This window comes from Phoxinus phoxinus (genome assembly GCF_949152265.1).
Source record: "Phoxinus phoxinus genome assembly, chromosome: 14".
Taxonomy (NCBI): Eukaryota; Metazoa; Chordata; class Actinopteri; order Cypriniformes; family Leuciscidae; genus Phoxinus; species Phoxinus phoxinus.
Genome location: NC_136889.1, coordinates 23,736,579 through 23,757,037, shown reverse-complemented (window position 1 = coordinate 23,757,037; position 20,459 = coordinate 23,736,579). Strand labels below are relative to the sequence as shown.

At 40.8% G+C, this 20,459-nt stretch overlaps 1 long non-coding RNA gene across 1 annotated transcript in view; it reads left to right on the top strand.

Annotated features, from left to right (window-relative positions):
* Positions 1-20,459, top strand: part of LOC307010063 — a 108,717-nt gene that overhangs the window by 57,160 nt on the left and 31,098 nt on the right. The gene's annotated exons all lie outside the window — the stretch shown is intronic.

Here is a 20,459-nt window from a genome sequence, read left to right as displayed (position 1 = left end):
TCACTGCATAGCCCTTGGTGATTACATTGTTCATTAAATCAACATAGTCATGATGAAACAATGGATTCTTGAGGATTTTGTTTCTCAGGTTTAACGCACGCTGCATCAAATCTACACGTGGATTATATTGGATATTAACATTACCATATTCAATAACATGCTAAAACTTTTTCAAGAGTTGTCACGATTGAACTGTGGTTAGGTAACACAATTCCTTCTTTGATTTATCAGTCATCATCACGAACGGAACAATTCTGATCAAGATATTTTGGAATACAAAGTCATTTTGACTACATCATAAAACTTAACCCAATAAGGATGGAGTTTCCTGTCATATAATTGTATATATTCTCATCATTGCATGTCATAATTTCTCTTCATTACTTCTGCTTAGCATCACACCTCAGACAGCATAAATGGCAGCAGACAGCAAGCCAGCTCACTAGGTTTTGGAAAAGAGCTGCTGTGTGAAATTAAGCTGAATTTTGTGGGTTTTCTAAAGCTGGGATGGGCTCTTAAAGCACTAAATGTTGCCCTGGTCTTGGCCAAGCCAAAACAAATGTGAAAGCGTGCTAATTCACAACAGGCCTGGCAGCAGCGGACCCCTGGAGTTCTTCATTTGTTCTGTTTAGTCTGGCAGCCACTCCAGACGCAGAATATTGTTTTATTATTTCGGTAAACAATGGGCAGATTGTTGCAGGGAGTAAAGATGCCAACACAACCGTAGGCCATGCACCAGACTCACCTGAGGACAGCAGGTGGGTCAGCGGCTATGTTGGAGCCCTGGGAATAAATCCTGGATGTATGCAGCGGCTCCAGAAAAAGTAATTGGACGCTTAAGACCCACTATAATGTTTGAGTCTACGTAATATATTCATATATTTTGAAGTCTGGCTGAAGTGTCTAAATGCTTATTGTGGCCATGTAAATCTCACAATCTCCTGCTAATGGAAAATGTCTCCTAGTTTTAATATTTATGATTACACCTAAAAAGAAGAAAGTGCTGTTTTGTTTTATGATACATGACAGGGAAAATGAATAAGTGTGTTTGTGTGTGTGGATGCATTAGACAGGGACACCGGCATGGATCAAATCAGCAGTCGGCTGTTGTCCCAGTAAGAGCTCTGCTGTCTGTCTGTCTGCCTCCTGGATGCCATATGAGGGTCTCGTATCTCAGACTGACGCCCTCCAGACTGACATTCCAGCATTACGTCTGCTCAGTGTGGAGGATGAGTTACAAGGGATGATCAGTAATAATGACTTACTGTACAATAGACATGTGCCGGTATTCGGTAATGCGATAAATAACGGTAATGAATATGCACAATATTGTTATCGCGGGCACTTGAAAATACTGTGAATAATAATAGATCCGAATTTAGATTTTTAGAACGCGCATTAGCTTATTTTCCATCAACCGCTTAAAAAAACCCCACTGCGTATATGAGCGAAACACGCATGCGCACTTTGATGTAGCCTAAACAATCCCCACATGTAGAAGCTGTGTGCATGCTGTGCGGTGCGTGGCTGCGCGCGCTAGTCTAATGTAAACAATCCTCACATGGAGAAGAAGCATGGCGGAAAGAGGAACGGTGCAGACGATGTATCTCCCTTTTAAAAGGGTAAAGTCAGAGATTTAAAAAAATATTTTTGGCGTGCATGATGCGCTTGGGTAGGATTAGGGGTGTGGAGTGCATGCGTATTACACGCCATAAAGTGCATATCATATGTACGTGAAAAATGCGTATCATATGCACGCAAAAACTATTTTTGCCGTAAATGGCACGAGAGATCAAATTTGTGCTATAGATACACACTTTCATGAGATCGTGGCAAGCTTTAACGAGGAGCAGTGGGTCTGTAATTTTAGGATGAGCAAGCCAACCTTTGATTTGTTGTCAACATGTGTCCACATTAATTTTTACCAAGGGCCAAATTCTGCAGACAATAAATGGCCAAGGGCCACCAACCACAATGTTAGGACCTTAATGTTTGCTCTGCTATTGTTATTGTTGTTGTTGTTACAAATCACAAAATATAATTGACCGTTTGCAAAAGCCACACCCCTTAGTTATTGTTACTACGCCCGTCAAACAATTGAGAACCATAGCCATGGCTGGGTTGAGATCCATACATTAAGTGATTGGTTTTGGAGTAATGCAGCAGACATATCCTCCAGTGCACGACAGAAATATAGACAGAATAGCGCACGGGAGCACATGCACAAAACAGTTTTGTAAAATTATATATTAATCATTTTTATTTGATCATATATCATTTTACAAAACTGTTTTGCGCATGTGCTCCCGCGCGCGCTATTTCAGTCACAACACTGCAATCAGAGGACGCGCTGAAACCATCAACTCTCGATTCTGTTCTCTTCATTCATAACTCAAACTACTGAGAAGGATATATTTGTGTGAATAGTTGTGCAACTGCGCGAACTTTGTTTTGAAGTTTAATGTTTGAGTTCCAGAGAAATTTGAGACTGTGTACCTGTTCAACCACATCAAAGTTTCGTAATTAGTAAGTCCGTGCTTTTTCTCTTTTTTTCTCCCTTGTTTGCTTACTGATGAGGGGGCCGCAGTGCCGTAGTGAAACGGTGTTTGTACATGTAGCCTATTTTTTTAATAATAGTTGCAAGCAATCATAAAATACAGCAAGTTTTAAGCCCGTGCAGACCTCACTGCCATAGGCGCATCATTGCACTATCTTGCTGAAATCGGAATGTTTGACGGAGGTCCTTCTCCTTAGTTACAGTTGCTGAGCTAGGATTGGACGAGAACCGTTCGAGGGCGGGGTTTTGCGAACGGTCAATTATACTGATTTTATTTATTATTATCTTTTTCTCAGTCTGTTTTATTCAAGCAATTATGCACATTTTTGTATTCAGATACAGAAAACTAAACTTTGCATGGTGGATATTCAAAACAAATGAACAAACAGCAACTCTGGATCTCCATGTCTGCATGGGAGTCAACTGATCCTGCTCATCACCACACTGGATCTCTTCTCATCAATTTCCCTATTAGCAGATTCAATTATTAGACCTATCAGCATTATTGTATTGTTCTTACTTGGATCAAACTAAAAGTATTAACTGGCATGTACTCACCATTCAATGAGAGAAGTGACAGCGAGAGGCTGAAGCAATAGCTCTGATGGGCTATATTCTGTTGTAGCAATTCTGAGACACTGATCAAGATGCACACTGGACAGTCTGTTTCTATCCTGGTTCTTGATGTTGTTCATTATAGGAAACGAGGACTCACAGATGTAAGTGGATGGGAACATTGAAAGAAGGAACATTGCAATAATTCTGCTGTTCTTGAATTTAGCTTGAGAAACCACTTTTGTCCAAAAGTCACTCACACTAGCCTCCTTGTGTTGCTCTCTGATCAAATCAGACTTTGACATTTCCAAAATCTCCAGCTGCAAAGATGCTTCATCTAAGGATGAAACCAGGCATTTGGCCTCAGCAGTCCATTGTCCATCTGCTTGGACTGAAAATGGCTGTCTTAGGAAGAGAAGGAGTTTACTTGACAGGTTAAAGCTCTGAAATCGCTCTTTGAAATTCTCTGCCAGTCTCATCACGAAGTCACGCATTAACGGGTCCTCTTGCACCTGGTGTTTCTCGCAATGCTGTTGTAAATACGGAATGTGCCGCTTTCTCCCTTGAAGATCCCGCTCAAAAAGGGTCAGCTTTAAACGAAAAGCTTCAACTGCTTCGTACATGTCAGCAATGGTGTGGTTTTTGCCTTGCAATTGCAAATTAAGCTGATTTGGGTGAGACATATCATCGCACAAACAATGCACAAATGCCATCTCTGTGTTGTCGGTCAAAAACCTCAGAAATGTCTCTGCCTTTTGGCTTTGAAGGCTGCTTAAAAATGAACAAAGTTCATTTTGAAGTTCACACACTCTTTCCAGGACTAGATCGTGCAATAGATCGTGCCGTTCTGCAGACATTTCCTCCAGCAAGGCTCGGAAAAGGCGATGTTGCAGACCAGAACTCGCGCGAATAAAGTTTACCAGCCTCATCACAATATCCATTGTCTCTTTCATTTTTCCAGACAATTTGGCGCATAACACCGATTTATGAATTATACAGTGAAATGCTACGAGTTTTGGATTGACCGCAGCTAGCCTGCTTATCAGACCTCTGTGATGTCCAACCATTGACGAAGCCCCGTCAGTGACAACTGACACAACTTTGCTTAAATCTAATCCATTCTTTTCAAAGAATTGCATCAGTTCGTTAAAAATAATTTCTCCGGTTGTTGCGTCCCTGTATTGGCAGCAAACAAAGCAACTCTTCACGGAAAACCTTCCCATCCAAAAATCTGACGAACACTGACAGCTGTTCAATGTCGGTTCGGTCGCAAGACGAGTCTATTGCAAGTGATATGACTTCGGCTTTCTTTATGTCGGATAAAAAGTGGGACAGACACTCACCCGCCAGTGCTTCTACTCTTCTTGTTGCCGTGCAATCGGATAATGGCACCTTCTGTAATAGCTCCACAACCATTTTCTTCGTTTTCTCGTCGTGATTTAAAACTTCATCCACCATGTCAATCGCACAGGTTTTAATTAATTCGGCATCCGTGAACGGCTTTTTAGCCTTTGCCAGGTTCCAAGCCACACTTAAGGATGCTGCGGTGGCATTCTCCTGTATGGATGTGGTTTTATGAATAACAGCAACTGATTGCTTGTAAGCTGCTTCCAATTGTGTTACCTTCTGTTTGCGACTCTCAGAATGTTTAGGAAAATTGCTGTTAAAATTGCAGTGCAGTGAGTTGAAATGGCGTTTGATATTATCAGCCTTACAGACAGCCACGGTCTGCGTGCATAACAAACACGTTGGCTTTGCGTTGTGGTGGTCAGGCAAAATAAAACAAAATTGTTCAGTCCATTCAGGTTTGAATCATCTATTTTCCGTATCCACTTTTCTTTTCTTAACACTTGCCATAATGTGTTGTGCGTGAATGCTGTCAGATGCTGTGTTTGAATTTTAACAGCAGTGACGTGTTTACAGTTACACTGATGTTACCATTACAACATTGAAATAAGCGCGGGCCGCCTATTGAGGAACCCTGTCCTACGACGACACAGCGTTTTGTCGGGCCATTCCGTCCCTTTGCAGATGCACGTCGGGGTTTCTCTCATCATCAAACCGCGGAGACGTAGCCTAATGCCTCAGAAATATCGGCCTGTTTACACGACAGTCACATTATGAACAAGGCATGAAACCGATTTCGAAATATCCGAATGTATGCATAATTTTCCTGTTTACACTGTCATAGAACACATCCGATCTGCGTCACATATGAGCAAAAAAAAACGGAATTGGGTCACATTTCACTGACAGTGTAAACAAGGCCAAAGAGGCATTCCAGCTAGAGTTCTCAACGGGCCTGAAAATTACAACCCGACCCGACCCGGCCCGTGGCTTTTAAAGCCCGGACCCGAACAAACCCGACACATCAACATGAATTATCTGCCCGAACCCGGCCGTGTATTTTTTTCTTTTTTTTCTCATACACGTTATGACCAGCAGACGGGAATTCAAATCAACCTTTAATGTTCACGCCTTTTAACAATACAAACAACTGAAACAATAAACTTTAAATATATAAATAGGCTATATAAATATGCCTTAGTCTAAATAAAAATCTTCAAACAATAATAAATAAAAAGAACTCAAACATGTACCCAGCCAGCGGGCGGGCTGTACAACATAACCTGTAAAATTTCCATCAGAATCCAGCACCAGTCCAAACACTTTCCAGACCTCTGATTTCACACTCCTGTAGTAGCGATGGTGAATTCACCTGCGGCAAGTTCACTTTTCACCAACTCCATCTTCTTCTCCAGGCTAAAGGCGTGCACGCAGCGGCGTCAGGTCTGCCCCCACCCCTCTCCATGATGCCACGTTACACGCAGCAGCCAGACTTTCTTTACGGTGAACAGCAGCGATGATTAATAAATGATTATATTTTTTTTTTCACTGAGCGGAATAGATTAAGCCCGAGGTCCGACCCGACCCGAGTCATTTGCTTATATTTTCAACCCGAACCCGGCCCGACCCCGCGGGTCCCGTCGGGTTTGTCGGGCCGACCCGACCCGTTGAGAACTCTAATTCCAGCGTCAGGCTTCATGGACCCTCATCGGGCCAAGGACATCAATGTTGTTCATGTGAAGTTTGCACGTTATTCTCTTTGATATAATTGCTCAGTTTACTTTTTTATTGTGTATTGATTTGTTTATATTTATTTGTATTTAAATGTTTGAGGTACTTTAAAAAGTTATTGAAGTTACTGAGTGGACAACACAGAAGTTGTTTATCTTTTTAACCTCTTTCTCTTGTGCAATTTAAAATATTGTGAAAATACCATATACCGTGAAAAAAGCTCAATCATTTGATCGCAGCATGAACATTTTATATCGGCACATGCCTACTGTACAATAACCAGTGTGCTCACATTTTAAGGATAGAAAAAGTTAACATCACAATTGTTTGCAGTGAGATTAAATGATTGCAATTGGTTAATCGCCCACTTTTTTTGTTTTCCAGAAAAATATAAAAATGTAACGTATGTATGTATGTATATATATATATATATATATATATTAGTATAGTGTCTCATAAAAGTGAGTACACCCCTCACATTTCAGCAAACATTTTAGTATATCTTCTCATATACTAAAATATTTTAGAGAATATTTTAGAGTAGTCAATGTTCTGCTTGTATAGCAGTATATATTTACTGTCCTCTGAAAATAACTCAACATACAGCCATTATTGTCAAAATAGCTGGCAATAAAAGTGAGTTCACCCTAAGTGAATAATAGTTGTATGTCGTTTAACCATCCAAAGCCACATGTCCTATTCATCATGTTCATGTTTTTGTCTCCTTGACAGGACCATACAAATTGTTGTATCTTGTATTAGAGCAGTTCAAATTTGTGCTTTGAGTACAATTCTCTCATACTGACCACTGGATGTTCAACATGGCACCTCATGGCAAAGAACTCTCTAAGGATTTGAGAATTAGAATTGTTGCTCTCCACAAAGAAGATTGCTAACAGCCTGAAACTGAGTTACAGTACAGGCCAGTGTCATACAGTGGTTTTCCAAGACGGGTTCCACTTGGAACAGGCCTTGCAAGGGTCAATCAAATAAGTTCAGTCCTCGTGCTGTGCGTCAGGTGCAGAAGCTGGCTTCAAAAAAAGACGCATGAGTGCTGCCAGCATTGCTTTAGAGGTCGCAGAAACGGACGGTCAGCTTGGCAGTGACCAGACCATACACCACACCCTGCAAGTCGGTTTGCATGGCTCGGAAGGAAGCCTCTTCTGAAACTGGCTCACAAGAAAGCCCAGCAAACAGTTTGCTGAAAGCAACCTGTCCAAGAGCATGAATTACTGGAACCATGTCCTGTGGGTCTGATGAGACTTGTTTGGCTCAGATGGTGTCCAGCATGTGTGGCAACGCCCTGGTGAGGAGAACCAAGAAAATTGTGTCTTGCCTACAGTCAAGCGTGGTGGTGGTAGCATCATGGTCTGGGGCTGCATGAGTGCTGGTACTGGGGAGCTGAGCTTCATTGAGGGAAACATGGATTCCAACATGTACTGTGACATTCTGAAGCAGAACATGATGTCCTCCTTTCAGAAACTGGGCCGAACGGCATGATAACGACCCCAAACACACCACCAAGATGACAACTGCCTTGCTGAGGAAGCTGAAGGTGAAGATGAAGGTGATGGAGTGGCCAAGTATGTTTCCAGACCTGAACCCTATTGAGCACCTTTGGGGCGTCCTCAAGCGGAAGGTGGAGAAGTGCCATGTGTCTAACATCCATCATCTCCGTGATGCCATTATGGAGGAGTGGAAGAGGATCCCAGCATCAATCTGTGCAGCTCTGGTGAACTCCATGCCTAGGAGGATTAAGGCAGTGCTAGATAACAATAGTGCTCACACAAAATATACACACTTTGGCAAAACACTTTGGTTTTGACATGTTCACTTAAGGTGTACTCACTTTTGTTGCCAACTATTTTGACTAATTTAAGTTATTTTCAAAGGACAGTAAATCTATTCTGCTATACAAGCAGCACATTGACTACTCCAAAATCTATTCAAGTTTAATTTCTATAGTATTGTCCCTTGAGAAGATATACTAAAATGTTTGCTAAAATGTAAGGGGTTTACTCAATTTTGAGATACTTTGTGATATGTATGTGTATGTGAAGAAGTGACCTTCACCGCTGCAAGGGGCCGCACTGGCGCACACACACACACACACACACACACGCAACAACCACACACACACGCAACAACCACACACACTTTTCTCACCTGTTGATGCCGCTATTGGAGAAGCGGGTGCACACCCCATCCTGATAGCACTTAGTCATTCATCCCCATTCCATACTTCCCTTCTGTTATTCCTTCCGGACATATCATGCATTCTCATTATTTGTATGTTTTATGTATTAAATTGTGTGTTATATGTTGGCGTAACCGGGTTGCTGGGAGCTCGAGCTCAGGTAGGGCGAGCGGTTATGGCGTCTATGGACTATGCTGGCGCAGTGAAGCGGAACCCGGTGAAACCATGTGGTGTCTAAATGTGGGGTACCCAAGTTTTAGAATAGAAGACAAAACATAATTTGAGTTATGGTTGTCTTATTTATTATGTTTATTGAAAATGGTTGTCTTATTTATTATGTTTATTGAAATTGGTTTGTATAAAGTTTGTTTGTTATAAGGTGGAGTTATATATCAATTTGAATGTGGAAGACATTGACACCTTATGGCACGTACCTGTTAATGGTGGTCCCCGAGAAAAGGGGTGGCGTCTGGCCTTTAAAAGCAGCAGCCAGACTCCAGAACAGGACTTGTTTACCAAGTCGGGCAACGTACTACTGCGGAGTCGTGAGCTGTAATCATTTTGTATGTTGTGGATACGTGTGAGTTTGTGTACAGATTTGTCTAGTTTAATCTCTGATTTATTTTGTTGTTTTATTTTTGTTACTTTGTTTTACGGGACGGTACACTTGTGTGTATATATATATATATTCTCTGGATTATTGGGCTTTCGGGCACTATAAATAAATACCACCATACTCTGAAGAGTGCTACGGGTTGAGCCATCTCTTCTTTTTTATATATATATATACACGCATATTATATAAACAAAAATATTTGACCACTATTACTTACACTTTAAAGTAAATTGAACTGGGTATTTTTTTTACAAAGGTTTTTTTTTTTTTTTTTTTTTTTTTTTTTTTAACAGAAATTCACTGTAAAAAATATTTTTACAATATTTTGGGTAGTACTGTATGGCATTTGGTGCCTGTGTATTATATAACTTAAAAAAAACATTTCATTAATTGGTATAATGTTAAAATAATAATGTACTTGAACTGCTAAAATCTGTTTTTTTACAAAGTTTGTCACTTTATGCCACGTGAAGCAAGCAGGCTCCTGATTGGTTAACGCGGCGCAAATTGACGCTGAAGTTCAGATTTTTCAACTCGGGCGGCAGACGCGAATTCGCGTCAAACGCATGAATGCACAAAAAGCACTATAAAATCATTCGCGCATAAAGCGCCAGACGCTCAATTCGCACCATTCGCGATCGTATAACAACACATGAATTATACATTTTTGTTTCTAATATTTTCTTTGTGGCTTATGTTATATTAATTATATATAGTATTTTTTATTATTATTATTAAATGTATATTGAACTAAAGCAACGCTACATAGCCTATATGAATGGATGGATAGACATTCTACATTACTGTGTTCCATTAAAGGGCACCTATTATGACATTTAAAATGTTCCTAATGTTGTTTTGGGAGTCCCCAACAACAGTTTTACATGCATGCAATGACAAAGAACACTTTTGTTGTCGTATAATATGCATTTATTTTTACCTGATTTGCTCACCGACTCCCAAATGATTCGTTCAACGACTCATTTTTCCAAACCCCTCCTTTGCGCGACGCTAATCTGCGTTGATTGGTCAGATGACCCAGTCAGTTGTGATTGGTATACTCTGTGCAGAGATTGTGCGAGCATAGCCCAGAGTTCATATTGTAAAAGCACAATCAGTCTTTGTTTGCATTAGCCCGATGCATAAACATAACGTTTAAAAAAAAAAAATGCAGTTACGTTACTACAAGGTATTACTCTATTCTTTAGGACAACTCCGAAAACAACGACAAACACTTCATATCTCAATACAATTGCCATTGAAGACCTAGAAGCTAAACGGTGCTTACACAACAAAGAAAGTAATTATTAAGCATGCTACATAAAACATAAAAGCAACAATTATTATTAATAACACTTACAGGTTGTGATACGGAGGAGGAAGCTGATGCAAATACACTTGGAACTGAACCTTCCTTCAATATCAGCTCGCGAATCCAAGTTTGATTGCATTTAAGTTGGTAAAGCAATCGTCTTCAAAATGGCGCGAACAAAGCACAAGGCTCGAACTATACTTCTGTGGTATAGTTATATGAATTGTAGCCACTTAGTCTTCAAATGCTCCTCCTTGGGCAGATGAAAAAAGTTGGCTTTTGAGTCGCACTTCAGAACACAGCGTCTCGTCGCCATGACGTTGTCCCTGGCCTTGGAGCGCAATAAGTGGGTGTATCGTATTCAAATAACTTGACAAGTTGACGTCATCTAGACGTAAAAATGACTCCCGAGTCGACTCTTACTTTTGAAAGACAATAACTTTATATATGGTGCACTTTCATATTTCAAACTTTCCAGGATGTTTTTGTTCACTTAGATCTATGTTACACACTACATGAAAGGTTAATTTCAAAATTCCATAATAGGTGCTCTTTAAAGAAAGGCAGTGAGTTTGGAAAAAACATGATGGTTAACAAATTAAGAAGCAGTTTTAGTCATTTTCTGTAAAATATATATATATATATATTTTAAAGTCCTTAGACTCCAGTAATATTATGATCTTTGTCTTCCTAAAGTCTCAAACTGTGCTAAGATGCTAAAGTCAAAGATTTTGTGGTCTCAAACATTTCTCATCAAATTCCTCCAAGACCAGAATCTGAGCTATTAAATGCACATGGATTGTATATCTCTTTATTCTTACTGTATGCCAGCAGTAGTTTAATTCTGTTTTAATATATTCTAATGAATTTTAAGAGAAACATGTTGATACTTAAATTTGGTATGGAATTGAAGTTGTGATAGTCTTTTTTCCCCAATTGTGACGTTTATCCGAGTAAAACGGCTTCTCGAACAAGTAAAAATGTAGGGTAGGAATTGACTGGATCATTGGATGGTTGAGGTTGCTATTGGTTGATCTCATGTGAGTGGCAGGTTGTCCCTTCCTCGCGGCAGAAAACACGTCATCAGAGAAGAAATGTCACTCTAAGATGGAGGGGAAGCTATTTTGATTAAATACTGCAAAATTCCATTTTGATTTCATGCTTACTTTAACCAAAACAACTATTATAAGTGATATAATTTTCCTCTGGGAACGCATCTTTCCCAGGTTACTCAAGAGTACACCTGAGGCTCTGAGCGGTTTACTGTTCACTCAGAGCAAATGTCTTTTTACTTGTTTGTTTTGATAGGTTAGCTCAGCTAGCTGCAGAATGAAAGGGTTTCATTAGTGATGCCAGTTCTCACTTTGCGCAACTGCTTTCCTTTTACCTCCTCTGACCGTCACCGAGTGCGCGGCACAAAGATGAATGGAGCATATTGTTTACGAGCAGATCTACTGGGTGTAAGGATTGACACCCGTTCTGAGACTGTTTAGATAAACGTGGTAAAACACACTCGTGCCAGGTGAGAAGCTGCTTTGAAGTCTCTAATGAACACCGGCATTCCCACCGAGAACAAGGCCCGCTTCTTCTGTCGTACATTGTTTGTGCGCTGCATCCGATCACAGTGAATTGCCATGCACCTGTGCCAAAGAAATCAACCGTGAAATCAGTTATTTAGAGTTATGTGAGACGTTTGTTGCAACATTATCTCTAAAATCAACCATCACCTTTGTAATTTCAGCAGCACTGTATGTAGCCGACACAAACAACCCCGCCGTGTTTCGCGGTCAGAGAGGTCATTTTGCAATTCTGTTTTGCTCTCCAACGTTTGTGAAAAACATGTGCTGCGGACATGAGTGAGATAATTGTCGTCACCCAGACGTTGAGTATGATTTTGTTGTCAGTCAGATCTCCGCTTCAGCTCTGTTGTGTTCTGGCATATTTGGGAGCAGATCCATCCCCCCACGCCATCACCACAAACACACACACAAACACACATGCCTGTGGCCAGCAGAGGTTTGTGGTCAGCCCAATAACGAGCGGTTCAGCGTAAACACGGTTTCTAGACTGCCCCAAACCCCAGAACCCTCTGCTGCTGAAATATTACTCACAAAGCTGTCACTGCCAGTGTGTGTATGTGTGTTTGTGTTCGTACAAAACACTAGACTTACTAATAGACATATGAAAATATTTAAAACACACAACGTTGAGCAAAAACAGATTTCTTCAAATGCTTTTTTTTTATAAACACTCTTGACTCTAGATGCTTGTGTGTCTGATTTATGTGTTGTCAAAACTAAAGAGAGGACTGCAATTTTATACAAGATGCTTACTGTACTTGCATTTCTTAGTGTTAATTTATTTAAATGTAAAATAAAATAGTGTATATATTATTGCCTCGATGCCCAGCCGGGTCCTTGTCCGTCCGTCTGGTGTCTTTAGCGCCGTCACCTGACCGCGCTTCAGCTGCATCAGCAGTCTGCACTTCTTCAAACTCCTCTTCTGGCGCTTGTACTGCTCCAGGTCACTTTTGAGCCGCGTCCTGACCAGCTTGCACAGCAAGACTGTATTGCACATGGTCTGCACCGTCCAATCTCATTTGCCTCCTTTTCAGCAGGAGGGCTTTGGTGTTGTCCGATATCCGGCTTGTCTGGTCTTTTGTGCGTGGCTTTGCAGCAATGTCGTGCGCCTTTTGCAGCCGTTCTGTGAACTGGTCCCAGTCGCTCGTGATGTCCTCGTCGGTCTGCGCCCAGTCGGTACTGTCGACATAGTGCCGGAAGACGTTTGGGTTAATGGCTGTCTGCCGTTGTGCCTGGTTGCTGGCTGCCAGTGCGCGCTTCTACACCCTGGAACCGATGATCAGTTTGGCTCGCAGCAGTCGGTGGTCGCTGCCTGTGCAGAACACTTTGCCGATGGCAGAGATGTCTTGGAGGCGGTGGCGGCTGCAGAGGATGTAGTCGATTTCGTTTTCCGTAGTGCCGTTTGGCGACAGCCAATATACACCCATGTATATTACACACACACACACATACACACACACACACACACACACACACACACACACACACACACACACACACACACACACACACACACACACACACACACACCTGAGGAAAATAAAGGACCAACATATTTAATGGTCTTTTTAATCACAAATCACTAGTCAGGAAATTTGCATGCATTTCACAAATACTGTAGATAAAGTAACTTGGCATGGAACAGCCTTCCCCAATTTGCAGACAGCTTTTTACAGGAAGAAGAGTCAGTGTTGTTCCACGCATGAGTAGTCGAAAAATATGAGACCAAATATTCACGATAGGGTTGAAATCTGGACTCTGACCAAGCCAAAACATGAGCCTGATGGACTTGTACTCAAGCCACTTCTTGGTTGTCTTTGCACTTTTGGCAGGAGCATTGTCTTGTGGAAAAATAACATCTGATCATTCCTCTTTACATGATAACTTTTCTGTTGTGGGAAGCAAGACATTCTGCAATTTTCTATTAAATGTTAATGTTATTGCTAAAAGACTCCCCACACAATGACACTCTTCCTCCATGCTTCACTGTGGTAGAGATGCATTTATTATTATATTTCTCACCAGATTTTCAAAGACCCCAATCTGGAGCATCGCCACATAACTCGTGTTTCATTGTGATTCATCACTTCACACAACTCTGCTGAACCACTCTGAATCAAACTTCTGCCAAAAACCTCATTCAGTCTTTAATGGTTTTCTGAGACGGCAATGGCTTTTTGAATAATAGTGCATTTGCTTACAATTTAGCTAATTCCCTGACCAATAATTTGTGGTTAAATACAATTAAAAACTTAGTGTTTAGCCATTTTGGGCTTTTTTGGGTGAACTGTCCCTTTAAAAGGAGCGTATCCAAACAGTAAAAAATATATCTTACATGAAACGGCACACAAAAATGTTCACACATCCACACACAATTGGCAAGCTGAACTGCAGTGTAAAAAAAATGCTTTTCTGCGGTTTTGTTTGGACTTGTTTCTGAGTAATTTGCTCATTTGGCTGAGATAGGAGGTGAGTAACTTTGACAGTTACTCAGAAGAACAGCTCAGAAAACCAAAACTACACATTGAGAGAGTGGACATGATTTGTGTGTGTGTGAGAAGGCCGTCTCCTCTAGTCTCCACGCGCACAGTTAAAATAGTCAGTTTTCGTGAGCCCTCGAATCTGTGACGCCTGACATCATTAAACAGATCTGCCTGTCTGTAATTTTCAGCCACAGTGGCTGTCACCAGAGAGAGACAGACTGAAGGAGAGCGAGACAGCAGGGTCAAGGGACGGAGAGAAAGGTTACGTTTTGCCGTAAAACCGTGAAGGAGTGGAAAATTCACTCTTTTATGACCCTACTAATGAAGAGTCTCGTTCTGACATTTGCCAGCTGCTGCAGAGATGTGAACAGCCCTGATCTTGTTATTTGATTTGTGAAAAGCGGTCCCAAAATAACACTTACAGTATGACACACTTAAAAAAAATGAATGTTGTTGCATTATATAACTAAATATAAAACATTTTGCGTCTGCAAACAAATGACTTGAAATTGGCAAATGTGTTTTGCGCAAAATTGCGCAAAGAAAGCATTTCATAAAATTGAGATTTAACCCCTGGAGTCACATGGATTACTTTAATGATGCCTTTACTAACTTTATTGGGCTTAACAATGGTAGTTGTGTAGTCTGTCAATGGAGGGACAGAAATCTCTCAGATTCCATTACAAATATCTTCATTTGTGTTCCGAAGATCAACGAAAGTCTTATGGGTTTGGAACGACACGAGGGTGAGTAAGTAGGGCCCTATGATTTCCGCGATCACGGAAACGCGGACGGAATCGTGGAATTGGCCAATTAACGCGGAATGTAGTGTTAACGCGGAATTTCGCAGAATTGACATATTTGGAATGAAATTCTTTAGTACCGTACCCACTAATAGGCTCCGCTGCTTTCAGTTGCTTCCGTGTTTAAGCCCAGGGCTTCAGACTAACTTTTTTACTAGCACTGTAGCCGATACCACTAATATATATAGTCTGTTTATATTAAACCGCAAAAAGACTATTTCAATATTAATCCTGCATGTTCTGCTTGTCTCTGAATGGCGCAGACGCGCAGTTTCATTTACCTCACACACACACACACACACACACACACACACACACACACACACACACACACACACACACACACACACACACACACACACACACACACACACACACACACACACACACACACACACACACACACTGAAGCACGCGTGACGCTCGCGCTGTTTTCAGTCTCTGCTGCCTGACGATATAATGAGGACATGATGAAATTCATCTCCAGAGCCTCTCTGAGAGCCACTCCATGAAAACTTTACGGTTTAATTTGAGAAACTATTTTTCACTTGATCTTTTTATAAACAATATACGTTTGAACAGCATGTAGCCTTCAATGCTTATATCTATTATTTACTTATGATTACCGTCATAAATAATAGTCATTGAATTTTATTTATTTTTTTTAATAGTTATAAAATAGAAAAATAGTTCCAACAGATTTTGCTGTGGTACCGAAATTGGTACCGAGAACTGTAAAAGGTATCGGTACCGACTACTGTAATTTTGGTATCGTGACATCCCTAATTACCTAAATAAATTTAAGGTCATTCCAATTTTATTTAAGTACATTTTAATCATTAACATTAAAAGCACACTATTTTTACGACTAAAATAACAGTTAAGGGTAAAAAAAAATGAATTCCCAAAAATGTTAACGGAAAAAACAGAATTTGGGAAAAATAAAATGGAATTTGGGAAAAAATAAAACCGATTTCATAGGGCCCTAAGTAAGGCTCAATCCCAATTCACCCCTTGCCCCTACCCCTTGTTTTCGAGTGTACCCCTTGGCCCTTAAAGTGTGTATTTCAGGTTAAATTTGTAATTATGATTAACACAAAATAGTTAGGGGAAATACACGTTTGACAAGTTGATGTATTGTTTTGTATGTTTTTCGATACCTAAAGGCAGAATATAAGATGAAAAAGTTTATTTTCAGTCCTCCCTTAAAACTGCTCCTCCTTCCAAACGAATCGCTTGACGTCATATGAGGGAGACGTCTCTCCAGCTCGCTGAGCTGTGTTGATAATTGTACGAGTGATAGAGCAAGAGAATTAGTGATTACGACATTTATTTAGTTATTTTGTTAGGTAAGTTAGGTATTTAGTATACGCAGGCGTATTTTCACGATGGTGAATTACTGCGTTTGTGCTGGGTGCAAAAACACCGTTAAAACCGGTCACAGAGTCCACTGTGTTCCATGCCTGGGTCAACTTTGTTCGGACCAAACGCGCTGACTTCAGTGCTGCTTCGGTATCCAAGACTTCGGTCATTTGCAGCGCCCATTTCACTGAGAAGGACTACGCGGTTGGAGATCTCATGAGTTATAAAATGGGATTTAAAACCCGAGTGAGACTGGTAGCTGATGCGGTGCCTACGGTGTATGCTACTGTAGTAAAGCAGTCGATCGCACCCGCGCCCCTCTCTCTATCTCTCTCTCTCTCTCACACACACACACACACCAACATATTCCAGCATTGCAATATTGACATCGATCGCAGCCTGTCCATTATAGCCACGGAGCTTCAGAGCCAGAGCCATATAGAGAGATCTCTATATGGCTCTGTTCATAGCTAAGGCGGAGCTACAGATTAGGTGTCCCTAAATAACCCGCGTATCTAACAGTAGTTCTGCATTAATTAATTTGCTTGCGAGTTTTATTTATTTTTATACCGTGTATTCTCCGTGTATATTCATGCACCGAACCGTGACGCCGTACCGTTTCGGTTCAATACGAATACATGTACCGTTACGCCTATTACCAGACACCTGACCAACTCTCCACTGGTTCTCTTCTTTACACCAGATATTTGTTTCTTCGATAGGAATTATTTACATTTCTGTTTGGCTCCTCATCGGTCTCCCGCCTGTGAAGCTCAAAATTGTATGGCTGTGGGCCATCGTATAGGTTTGAGGGGGATTTTGCATCTCCTCAGACTCAAAACTCTCCATACTTGAATAGAACTTTGTTAGCACGTCTCCCTCATATGACGTCACAGCTCAGCTGTGTTTTAAAAATATGATCTTGACAGAAATGGCTATAAAGCTTATTGTAGGGCAGTTACAGTAATCATTTTAATGATAATTACATTTTCACTCAGACATCTAAACCTTTTTTAATATATCTAAAAAAAAAATTAACCTGACATACACAATTTAAAACAGGGTTACAATGGCCAAGGGGTTGAAATATTCCCCTACGAAATGGAACAACCCTTCATAAACCCGATACGTCATCAGTCGTCGATGATGGCTCTGACGTTATGGAAGCGACGAGGTTTTACAGGATTTCTTCATGGCAATGACTGACAACGATACCAATATGCCGTCTTCCACTGTGGCAATCTCTGACGTATGGGCTGCTGGTAGTGTAAAGTGAAAGTAAATGTTTCAATGTGAAATACATGGCTATAATTGAGTTACTGGCTGTTGTGTTTAAACGATAACCACGCGATGCCGGACTGATTCACTTACTTTATAAAGACGTGAGAACAAATGCTTTTTACTTTAGTTTAGCTTCATTAACGTTACCAGGTAACTAACGTTAGTAGCGAAGCAAGCAACACTGTCTGCCTGATTACCGAGGCAACATGCTAGCGGCTGAATTAGCGATCTCTTTTTTATGATTGTTTTGAAGAAAACCACCATATTAGGAAATACATACATTTGTGACTTTCTTTCACCGTTTGTGAAGCCATCTCGCCGGTGATTCGCGATGCATTCTAGGAACTTTCTCGTAGCCCTCCGTTCGGAGTGTGCCTCTGAAAAACCTCAGTTTCAAGGGCTATGTAGCCATACCCCTTCGCCCTACCCCTCTATCGCAACAAGAATCGGGACACCCTACCCCTAGACTTGAACGCGCAAAACGGAGGGGTAGGGCCAAGGGGTGTAGGGCCAATAGTATTCGAAATTAGAATTGGCGTGTCCTAAATCCAACCCCAGACCCAGCTGGTCTCCTTTTTCTGGTCAGAATCTGAAGTGCAGATCCGTGCACACTCCAACGGCTAATATTTCCCTCAAACCATTGCGTGTTGGACGAGGATTAGATTAGAACTACAAACATGGCAGATGTGAGTCCGACGGTTAGGCCTATGTAGAAAAGTTTGGATAAAGGGGTTTGAATGGTTAATCAGTATCTAACCTGACAAAAGTGTTTATTTAATGTTATCCACATATTTAATCTGCAACAGCATTCTGAACTTTTGTAATATGTTTGGTCATTAACTTTTAAATACATCATAATGCAAACACACAGTCTCTGCATGAAACATCCACAACTGGCAGATCAACGTGCTTCACATTCAATTTAATTGAATTTCCTAACTTTTCGGAGAGAAATGTTGGAAGATTTTAACTGACAAGATTTTTGACACGGCAGTTTAAACTTTAAACGGTGACAGGATGCACGTAACCAAAGTCCCTTTAAGATGAGTCATTTCATTCAGCGGCCATCTTTGAAACGCCTCACGGGCAATCAAGTGCAGCTCCTATCTCTTTGAATTGGGAAACATCAAAATCTCTAAAACTGTTCGCCAAGCTTACGATTAAATTTCATTTTTTAAATCACCAATGAAATCTGACAACAACGGTCTCATAAATGGTGTTTCTAAACATCTGAATCATGACAGAAAAATACCTTTTTCAGGCTGGATCAAGCTAATGTGCAGTGACGCGATGGCTTTACCAATCGCCAATTGGCTCTTATTTAGAAGGCGGGACTTATTCTGTATATTGAGCGTTGCACTTTTCCCCATTCAAAACAATACGAGTGATGCGTCTTGTTATTCTATCATCTTTAACGTAACTATGCGGCAGAGCTGTCCGTTAAAGACACAATTATGTCCCAAAGGTGTTCATTTTTTTTTCACAAAAACAGTACATACTTATACTATGCGGCCTAAAAGTAGGCGAAAGTCTTCTGTCATGACTATACCTTCCTAAATAGCTTCAGATCAAGCAAATATATTGATCATATGCAAACCATTAATGACATCAACTACAGACTGCAGAAGTAAAGTTTCTTATGTGAACTCAGAACTCTCTCTACACTGCACTATATGCTGTGTGCGTGCCAAATAGGCTGCATAATAAAGTAATTAAAGGGTCAGATATCTCTATGATTAACCTGCAATTCAGGCCTGACTGCAGGACTAATTAGAAGTTAGCCAGACACACCAAAGGTTTGTTGCTGCTGATCCTCTTGTACTTCCTCGTTTGATATCCTCCTGTCGGCTTTGTACTTCCCTGCTGTTTGGGCCCATTCAGGCTTTCATGTGGTCAGGTGTTTTTCTGCAGAGAGGGATATGGCTACAAAAAGGATTATGGCTCTTCAGCAGAGCTCCGAGCTTGTTTATTCGCCATGATAACTTCAGCTATGATGTCACAAAGCAAGCAAGTGCATCAGGAACATGTGGTCGAGTATATTTTATGTTAAAGGCCCCTGAAATCAAAATGTATTTTTTTTTTTTCAGCTGTTAGTATGAATATGTTAGCCTTAAGGTTATGAATAAGCTGGTGTGTTCCAAAGCAATGGCAAAATTCACTTTTAGGAGATATACGCATTCAAAACTTAGTCTCTCATTTCTGCTAAAATGGATCACGGATTTTTATGACATCATCGCGGACTTCAGCTTCTCATCACATCTTCTGTCCAATCAAAAGCTCTCTAGAATTAAAAGCGCCCCGTCCCCTGCTATAAATATCACCTGGCCAAAGCGACCGTTGATGCGTCACGGAGCAATATGGGTTGGAGATGTGTGTTCGGTTGCTCAAACGCTCAAGATTGGTTACGTTGGTTAAGAATGAAATGGCTAGAATATTCACACCTCTAGTATTGATTGAATCCAACGTATCATCAGCGCTCAGATTCACTTCCATGGTGCTGTCAAGTACGACTTTCAGTCTGTGAGGAAAACTAAACGCTATTGGCTATTTGAAAAGGGGGAGGAGCCATTCAATATGTCCCGCCTTAGCTTCCTGTTTCAGTGGAAATTATGTCAACGCATCATACAAAGCTGTG